Raw genomic sequence first — 9,697 nt, 5'->3', positions numbered from 1 at the left:
CAGGGACTGCACCTCAGAGGAGAAAGCAAACATTGTACAAAAGTGAACAAGAATGTAATATATATATATATATATATATATATATATATATATATATAAAATGATAAAGGACTGATCACAAAAATCTGCAAAGAGCTGATGAGACTCAGCAACAACAAAGAAAATAACCCAGTCAAAAAATGGGCAGAAGAGCTAAAAAGAAAATTCTCTGATGAGGAAATGCAAATGGCCAACAGGCATATGAAAAAATGTTCAACATCACTTGTAATCAGGGAAATGCATATCAAAACTACCATGAGATACCATCTTACACCAGTGAGAATGGCACATATTAAAAAAACTAGCAACAACAAATGTTGGCGAGGGTGTGGAGAAAAAGGAACTCTTCTGCACTGTTGGTGGGAGTGCAAACTGGTCCAACCACTGTGGAAAGCTGTGTGGAGATTTCTGGACCTACTAAACATAGAGCTTCCATATGATCCAGCAATTCCACTCCTAGGCCTTTACCCAAAGGACACAGAAACATCCATTCCAAAGAACACCTGCACCCCTATGTTTATAGCAGCACTATTTACAATAGCTAAGCTTTGGAAACAGCCCAAATGCCCAAAAATAGATGACTGGATCAAGAAGATGTGGTACATATGTACCATGGAATATTACTCAGCATTCAAAAAAGATAAACACATGCAATTTGCAGCAACATGGATGGCACTGGAAGGGATCATGCTCAGCGAAATAAGCCAAAAAGAAAAAGAAAAATACCGGATGGTCTCACTCATAGCAGGAATCTAGAAAACTTAAATAAGGGACCAGGAAAATGAATAACTATAAGAAAGTGAAAATCAAAATCAACAAAAAACTATGAACCAGAGACAGTTTTTGGGGAGTGAGGGGCGGGAGGGGAGGGATTGGAGTCAGAATGGGGGGGCTGCAATTGTATGGGGAATATAAAAATAAAATTTATTATTTAAAAAAATCATATTCAAAGCTTCAGTGTAGAAGGGATATTGCTATCTTAAAAATCAGTAATAAATGTATATAAATACATACCACCAAAAAAATTAACAAATGCTAATAACAAAAAATAATGCCATTAAAATGGAATTTTCTGTTTTCTGTTGAGTTTATATAAGATGTAGGTGTGTGTGTTTTTGTATGCATGCTTGCACACATGTATGTTTGTGCCTATGTGTGTGTGATGTACCTCCACAATATTTCCCTCTCCTCCATGTTCCTTTTCACCTCTTATCCATTGTATACACTGCTGCCAAATTAAACCTTCCTAAAACAATTTCATCATAAGACTTTCCAGCTCAAAAATCATCAGTGGTACCCCATTAGCTACTAAAGTAAATCAAGATTCCTCAGTCTGTCATTCAAAGCCCTCTGTGATCTGGCTGAGTCTGCCCCTGTAGTCTTATCAGCTACTAGTCCCCTTCATAGACGATATGTCTTAGCAAACCTAAAGTGTTTACTTTCGTTTTATCATCTTAATGCCTTTACTCAAGCTATTTGTTCCTTTTGCCTTAAATATTTCACCACTGTCTTATCTAGAATAGCCAAAATATTACAATATAATGTTTCCTTAGAGATCCAGTTTGAATGGAAAATTGGAAATTTTTCTGAGTTCTTTACTGGTGCTTCAATATATATATTGTTCCTGGAGAACAGTGAGTGTATCTTCTTCATATGGCTCCATATCACAGACTATGCCTAGAACTGTATGTAGACATCTAGTGAATAAATAAGAAATTAACCGTTATAATTAAACAAAAATGACTTCATGATTTCTCTTCTCTCTTCTTGACCTTTGCCATTTATTCATTGTACAGTGTTTTTTGGTGTTATTTTAACAACCGTTGTTACTAGTTCCTTTATGAGATGAGTCAGGTTTTTAGAATAAATGGAAATGCAAAGCACAGCAATTATATGCAACATTGGGGATGGGGTGGGGTGGGAGGGAAACTAATTTAATTTAATTTAATTATAGCATAAGTAAGAACATGACTTAAATATTACCACTAGGACCAAATATGCTGAATCATTTTGTAAGGAATCTGAGAATTGAACTCTCCCTTTACCTTGCCCAATAGAAATGACTATGATTATGTAGGTAAAATACTGTAATAAACGGGCCAATTTACTTCTGAGAATAAATGGGAGGAAAGAAGAACTATCCTAGCACATTCATCTTTCATTTTGGGGCTCTGGGATACTTTTGCATAATCATGGCGATCAGTGGTTCTTCGTCATCCAAGAAAGAAGAGGAAATTATTTTAAAAATAAAAAAAAATTCCAATTAGATCTAGGAAAGATTAGAGAATTCTTTTTTGGTGATATTTAAAATTAAGATTGATTGTGAATATTCACGTGAATTTCTTCACCAAAACTGCCCTCACCATCCAAACTGCTGGGATGGGGTATTATACCCAGCTGCCTGGGAAACCTCCAGATGCCTTGATGGAGGTAAAACACTCAATGAGTGTCCTATCTTTGTTCATTAGTAGAGACGCTGCATTGTCAGTGCTGAGTAGAAGCAGAAAAGTCAAAAACATGTCAGAGAATAGTATTAAGCAAAACCTGGCCTACAAAGAAAAAATAGATTCCGAAGTTGCTCAGTACCATATACCATAATAGTAACAGAAACTGTCACCGGACAGGGGTGCGGTCCCTCAGCCTGATCCCAACCTCGTCCACATAACAGGTAGATCCAGTGACCAGGAGTCGGAGGGGCCCAGCTCCCAGGCCAGGATAAAATCACGTGGGCCTTGTCCTGTCCCAGGACAACTTCCTATCGCAATAGGAGGTCAGTGGACAAATGTTCCAACCATCCATTCTTTAAGAGGTGATTTTTAAATGGTTTCTTACAAGGTCCTCATGGAGATTTAGTCCAGATTGTTCAGAGGATAACCAACTTCTTTCCCTCCTGTCTCCTCTCTTACTTGTGCTTCTTGGGATCACTGCCATAAGCAATATGCCCAAATTCTTGTTTCAGGGTTCCCTATCAAGAAAGGCCAAACTAAGGCAAAATTTCACAGAATGGATTGGGAGCTAGTAGGCTTGGGTTTGGGGTTAAGTCCATAATTCACTAACTTCATCACTTTAAGCTTATGAGTTCTCCTAACAGCTCCATATTTCTTTTGTCTTTAAAATGAACTCTTTAGATTAGCAAATTTCTTTTTTTTAATAATAAATTTTATTGTTATATTCCCCATACAATTGCAGCCCCCCCATTCTGACCACAATCCCTCCCCTCCCGCCCCCGCACCCCTAAAAGTGTCTCTGGTTCATAGTTTTTTGTTGATTTTGATTTTCACTTTCTTATAGTTATTCATTTTCCTGGTCCCTTATTTAAGTTTTCTAGATTCCTGCTATGAGTGAGACCATCCGGTATTTTTCTTTTTCTTTTTGGCTTATTTCGCTGAGCATGATCCCTTCCAGCGCCATCCATGTTGCTGCAAATTGCATGTGTTTATCTTTTCTGAATGCTGAGTAATATTCCATGGTATATATGTACCACATCTTCTTGATCCAGTCATCTATTTTTGGGCAATTGGGTTGTTTCCAAAGCTTAGATATTGTAAACAGTGCTGCTATAAACATAGGGGTGCAGGTGTTCTTTGGAATTGATGTTTCTGTGTCCTTTGGGTAAAGGCCTAGGAGTGGAATTGCTGGATCATATGGAAGCTCTATGTTTAGTAGGTCCAGAAATCTCCACACAGCTTTCCACAGTGGTTGGACCAGTTTGCACTCCCACCAACAGTGCAGAAGAGTTCCTTTTTCTCCACACCCTCGCCAGCATTTGTTGTTGCTAGTTTTTTTAATATGTGCCATTCTCACTGGTGTAAGATGGTATCTCATGGTAGTTTTGATTTGCATTTCCCTGATGGCAAGTGATGTTGAACATTTTTTCATATGCCTGTTGGCCATTTGCATTTCCTCTTCAGAGAAGTTTCTTTTTAGCTCTTCTGCCCATTTTTTGACTGGGTTATTTTCTTTGTTGTTGTTGAGTCTCATCAGCTCTTTGCAGATTTTTGTGATCAGTCCTTTATCATTAGTGTTGGGTGCAAAAATGTTCTCCCAGTTGGTGGGGTTTCTCTTTGTTTTTGTTATTGTCTCTTTTGTTGTGCAGAAGCTCTTTAATTTGATGTAGTCCCAGCTGTTTATCTTTGCCTTCACTATCACTGCTTTGGGTGATGTGTCTGTAAAGATGTCTTTGATGTGCAAATCACGTAGTGTTTCACCTATATTTCCTTCTATATATTTTATGGTTTCAGGTCTTATGTCTAGTTCTTTAATCCATTTTGAGTTGATTTTTGTGTATGGTGTGAGGTAGTGGTCAAGCTTCATTCTTTTGCATGTAGCGACCCAGTTTTCCCAGCACCATTTATTGAACAAACTTTCTTTGCTCCAATGCATAGTCTTTGCTCCTTTGTCAAAGATTAGTTGACCATAAATCTGTGGGTTTATTTCTGGATTTTCTATTCGATTCCATTGGTCTGTATGTCTGTTCTTGTTCCAATACCATGCAGTTTTGAAGATTATGGCTTTGTAGTATACTTTGAAGTCTGGGAGTGTAATGCCTCCATTCCCTTCTCTTTTTTTTTCAGGAGAGCTTTGGCTATTCGGGGTTTTTTGTGATTCCATATGAATTTCATCAATAATTGTTCTATTTCTTTGAAGAATGACATTGAAATTTTGATTGGAATAGCATTGAATCTGTATATTGCTTTTGGAAGGATGGCCATTTTAATAATGTTTATTCTTCCAATCCACGAGCAGGGGATGTCTCTCCATTTCTTTGTGTCTTCTTCTATTTCTTTTAACAGTGTTTTATAGTTTTCTTTGTATAGGTCCTTTACCTCTTTTGTTAGATTTATTCCCAAATATTTGATTTTTTTTGTTTCAATAAAAAAAGGGATGGTTTTTTTGATTTCTTCTTCTTCAGATTTATTGTTTGTGTATAGGAAGGCTACTGACTTTTGCGTGTTGATTTTGTATCCTGCCACTTTACTGAACTGATTGATGAGTTGAATTAGCTTTTCTGTGGAGTTTTTGGGGTTCTCTATGTATAATATCATATTGTCTGCAAATAGTGATAGTTTGACTTCTTCTTTTCCTATTTGGATTCCTTGGATGTCTTTCTCTTGTCTTATTGCCCTGGCTAGGACTTCCAGTATTATATTGAAAAGCAGTGGTGAGAGTGGACATCCTTGTCTTGTTCCAGATCTTAATGGAATTGCTTTCAGCTTTTCACCATTGAGAATGATACTGGCTGTTGGCTTGTCATAGATGGCCTTTATGATGTTGAGGTATGTTCCTTGTATCCCAAGAATTTCAAGGGCTTTTATCATGAATGGGTGTTGCACTTTGTCGGAAGCTTTCTCAGCATCTATTGATATTATCATATGGTTTTTATATTTCTTTTTGTTGATGTGTTGGATAACGTTGATTGATTTTCGGATGTTAAACCATCCTTGTGCCCCTGGAATGAATCCTACTTGGTCGTGGTGAATTATCTTATGGATACATTGTTGGATTCTGATGGCTAAAATTTTATTGAGGATTTTTGCATCAGTGTTCATTAGGGAGATTGACCTGTAGTTTTCCTTTTTTGTGTTGTCCTTGTTCGGTTTTGGTATTAGTGTAATGTTGGCTTCGTAGAACGTGTTTGGTATTGTCCCTTCCTTCTCAATTTTTTGGAAGAGTTTGTGAAGGATAGGCACTAATTCGTCTCTGAATGTTTGGTAGAATTCATTTGTAAATCCATCAGGTCCTGGGCTTTTGTTTTTGGGGAGGTTTTTGATTACCATTTCAATTTCGCTAATTGTAATTGGTCTGTTTAGGTGTTCTATTTCTTCTTTATCTAGCTTTGGGTGATTGTAGAGTTGTAGGAATTTGTCCATCTCCTCTAGATTGTTAAACTTGTTTCCATATAACTGTTCATAGTAGTTACTGATTATTCTTTTGATTTCTGCTGTGTCCGTTGTGATTTCTCCTCTTTCATTGATGATCCTGTTTATTTGTGCTTTCTCCCTTTTTTCCTTTGTGAGCCTGGCTAGGGGTTTGTCTATTTTATTGATTTTTTCAAAGAACCAGCTCTTGGTTTCATTGATCTTTTGGATTGTTTTTTTAGTTTCAATTTCATTTATTTCTGCTTTGGTTTTTATTATTTCTTTTCTTCTACTGGTTTTGGGGTTTTTTTATTGTTCTTTTTCTAGATCTTTGAGCTTCGAGATTAGGTTGTTTCTTTGAGTTCTTTCTTGTTTCTTGATGTGAGCTTCTATTGCTATATATTTTCCTCTTATTACTGCTTTTGCTGCATCCCATACATTTAGGATATTGGTGTCCTTCTTGTCGTTCAATTCAAAAAATTTTTTAATTTCTTCTTTGATCTCCTCATTAGTCCAGTGGTCTTCCAGTAGTGTGGTTTTTAATCTCCATGAGGTAGGAAAGTTCCTTGCCTTCTTTTTATGGTTTATTTCTAGTTTGATGCCTTTATGGTCAGAAAAGATGGTTGATATGATTTCAATCTTGGTGTATCTGTTGATGTTTGTCTTGTGCCCCAGTATGTGATTGATCCTGGAGAATGATCCGTGTGCGCTTGAGAAAAATGTGTACTCCGTTTTTTTGGGGTTTAGTGTTCTATAGATGTCTGTTAAGCCCAATTGCTCTAGGTCCTTATTTAGAACTTTGGTTTCTTTACTTATTTTTTGTCTTGTTGATCTATCCATTGTTGATAATGGTGTGTTGAAGTCTCCCACTACGTATGTGTTTTCTCTGATGTCTGTTTTCAGAGAGGACAACAGTTGTCTGATATATTTTGGTGCTCCTTCATTTGGTGAGTATATGTTAATGAGTGTTATTTCTTCTTGAAGTATTGTCCCCTTGATCATAATGTAGTGACCATTGGGGTCTCTTTTTATCTTTTTCAGTTTGAAATCTGTTTTATCTGATATAAGTATAGCTGTTCCTGCTTTCTTTTTTGGTCCATTTGCTTGTAGGATTGTTTTCCATCCTTTAACTTTGAGCCTATTTTTATCTTTTGTAGCTAAATGTGTTTCCTGGCGACAGCAAAAGGTGGGTTTTGTTTCTTAATCCAGGCTGCAACTCTGTGTCTTTTTATTGAAGAGTTTAGTCCATTTACATTTAGAGTTAATATTGATATGTTAACATCTGTATTTGCCATTGTGTTTGTCTTTCCTTTGATTTTATTTATTTATTCTTTTAATAACTTTTTTTTTTTTGGCCTTCTTTCATTGTTATTCGTCCCTCTGAGGTTCTGGCTTTAGGACTCCTTGTAGTATTTTTTGGAGTGGGGGTTTAGTTGCAATGAATTTCCGGAGTTTCTGTTTGTCTGGGAAGGTCCATATTCTTTCTTCAAAGAGGAAGGAGAGCTTTGCGGGATAGAGTATTCTTGGTTGGCATCTGTTTTCTTGGAGTCTGTTGACTATGTCCCTCCACTCTCTCCTTGCCCGTAGTGTTTCTTCGGAGAAGTCTGATGTCAGCCTGATTGGCTTTCCTTTGAATGTTATCTGTTTCTTCCCTCTTGCCAGCTTCATTATTTTTTCCTTGTCCTGGATTCTTGGGAGCTTTACTATTATGTGTCTTGCTGTATTTTTTCTTTTGTCGTGGAAGTTTGGTGTTCTTCTTGCTTCTTGTATATCAATTTTCAGCTCCTTCTTCACATTTGGGAAGTTCTCTTCAATTATCTCTTTGAATATTTTCTCTGTTCCGACTTCTCTCTCCTCTCCTTCTGGTATTCCTATAACTCTTATATTTCCTTTCCTCATGGAGTCAGATAGTTCCCGAAGTCTTTCTTCATTCTTTTTCCTTCGTACTTCTCTTTCCTTTTCTGTTTTGGTTCTTTTTATTTCTGTGTCTTCAAGAGCACTTATTCGTTCTTCCATTTCATCAATTCTGCTTTCATTGCTTTTCCCAGAATTCTTTAGTTCTTCTACTAATTCTTTGATCTCCTGCATTTCTTTTACTTCCCTCTTTAGGGACTCAATTTCATTCTTCTGATCGTTGATTATTTTTCCCTTATCATTGTTTTCCTTTATGACTTCTGTCAGTTTTTTAATCACGGCAATTTTAAATTCTCTTTCTGGAAGGCTCAGAAGTTCTTCCAAGTTACTGTCGTTGCAATCTGGGGGCTAGTTTTCTTTTTGTGGTGTGCTTTTTCTCTGGAGAGTTGCTAGGTTGCGTGTGGTTCTTCTCCTCCCTACTGTCTGTTTTCTAATTTGCCGTATGCGTTGGGACACTGTGTTGTTGGGACTGGCCGGCATCTTGGGTGGGCTTCTCTGCTCCCCTCTGGTTCCTCCAGGAGCCATCTGTCAGTTTCAAGCAGTCTTTATTGGAGAAAGGTCCCTGTCCTAAAATGTCGATGTGGGGACACACTCCCCTGTGCGCCTGGTCTTCCCTGGCGGTGGGTTCCTGCTCCCCCTCTGGGCTTGGACTGCAGGCCAGAGGTGGTCTGTCGTGGGCGAACTTCCCCCGCTCACCTCTGGCTCCTGAGGAAGCCTTCTGCAGGTAGTCTTTACTGAAGAAATGTCCCTGTTCTAAAATGGTGATGTGGGACACACTCCCTGCGCGTCCGGTCTCAGGCACACTCTTCTGCGTGCCTGGTCTGCCCTGGCTGTGGGTGCTCGCTCTCCCTGTGGGCTCAGACTACTTGTTTGGAAGGGGCCAGGTGTGGGCTAACTCCCCAGCTGGCCACTAGCTCCTTCAGGAGCCTATGCTGGCTTCAAGTCGCTAGGTGGCGCCACAGATCTCTACTAGAGCCCTTGGGGAGCTGATTTTCCATCCCGTGGGACAGGGAGCAGAGCGGGGATGGTAGGGTACACCTCAACGGCTTTGGGGTGCTGTGTCTGCTTTGTGCCCCACCGTCGTGGGGAACCCACGCCCCTAATTTCGTGCCCCGGGTCTCAGTTCCAAAGCCCTCAGTTCCAGGCTGCGGGCTGTAGCCCAGTTCAGTGGCGCGGGAATGGCGCCTTTTGCACCGCTCCCGTGCCTGGGCGCCTGGTTCCTGCTTACTCAGGGAGGGACCTTCACCTCAGTGAGGACCTCTGCGAGTCTCCCCGCAAGCCTAGGTCGTCTCCCAAGCCTAGGTCGCAGGCGCGGGGACCTGGGCAGCCGCGATCCTGGTCTGCACTTGCTTTTCAAGCGCGCCGAGAGCGCCACTTTCCCCGCAAGCTTACAGGCAGCCCGGGCTGTGTGCGTGTCTCCCGGGGTCTTTGTTCTTCTCTAATGGCGCCCAGAGCCGTTCGCTCACTGCCGGGGAGAATCCTGCAGGTTCGCCACAGCTCCCGTTCACGGGGTGTGGTGGCTGCAATAGTTCCTTTCCACTCACAGTCCCGCTTGCTGCGTCGTTTGTTCTTGTTGGCCGTTTTGGTTTGTTGTTTTCCTCCTCTCTGCCGGTCGGAGAGTGCCGCCTCTGTGGGCGGGGGAGGGGAGCAGGGTTCTGCGCTTCCCTCCCTTCTAGTCCTCTTTTATGGCCACTTTCTTCTTCGGGTAGTTTGCTGGAGTCACCTGTTTATCTTCCGTGTCCCAGTTCTCACTGGGACCTGCCGCTTTTCCTCCCTATTAACTTTTTTTAATGGGAGATCTTACTCGCAGTGTCTCCTCGCCGCCATATTGCTCCGCCTCCTAGATTAGCAAATTTCTAATACTGTTTCCAAATATGATGCTCATA

Source organism: Talpa europaea (assembly GCF_964194135.1).
Source record: "Talpa europaea genome assembly, chromosome: X".
Lineage (NCBI taxonomy): Eukaryota > Metazoa > Chordata > Mammalia > Eulipotyphla > Talpidae > Talpa > Talpa europaea.
This window is presented reverse-complemented; position numbering follows the sequence as displayed.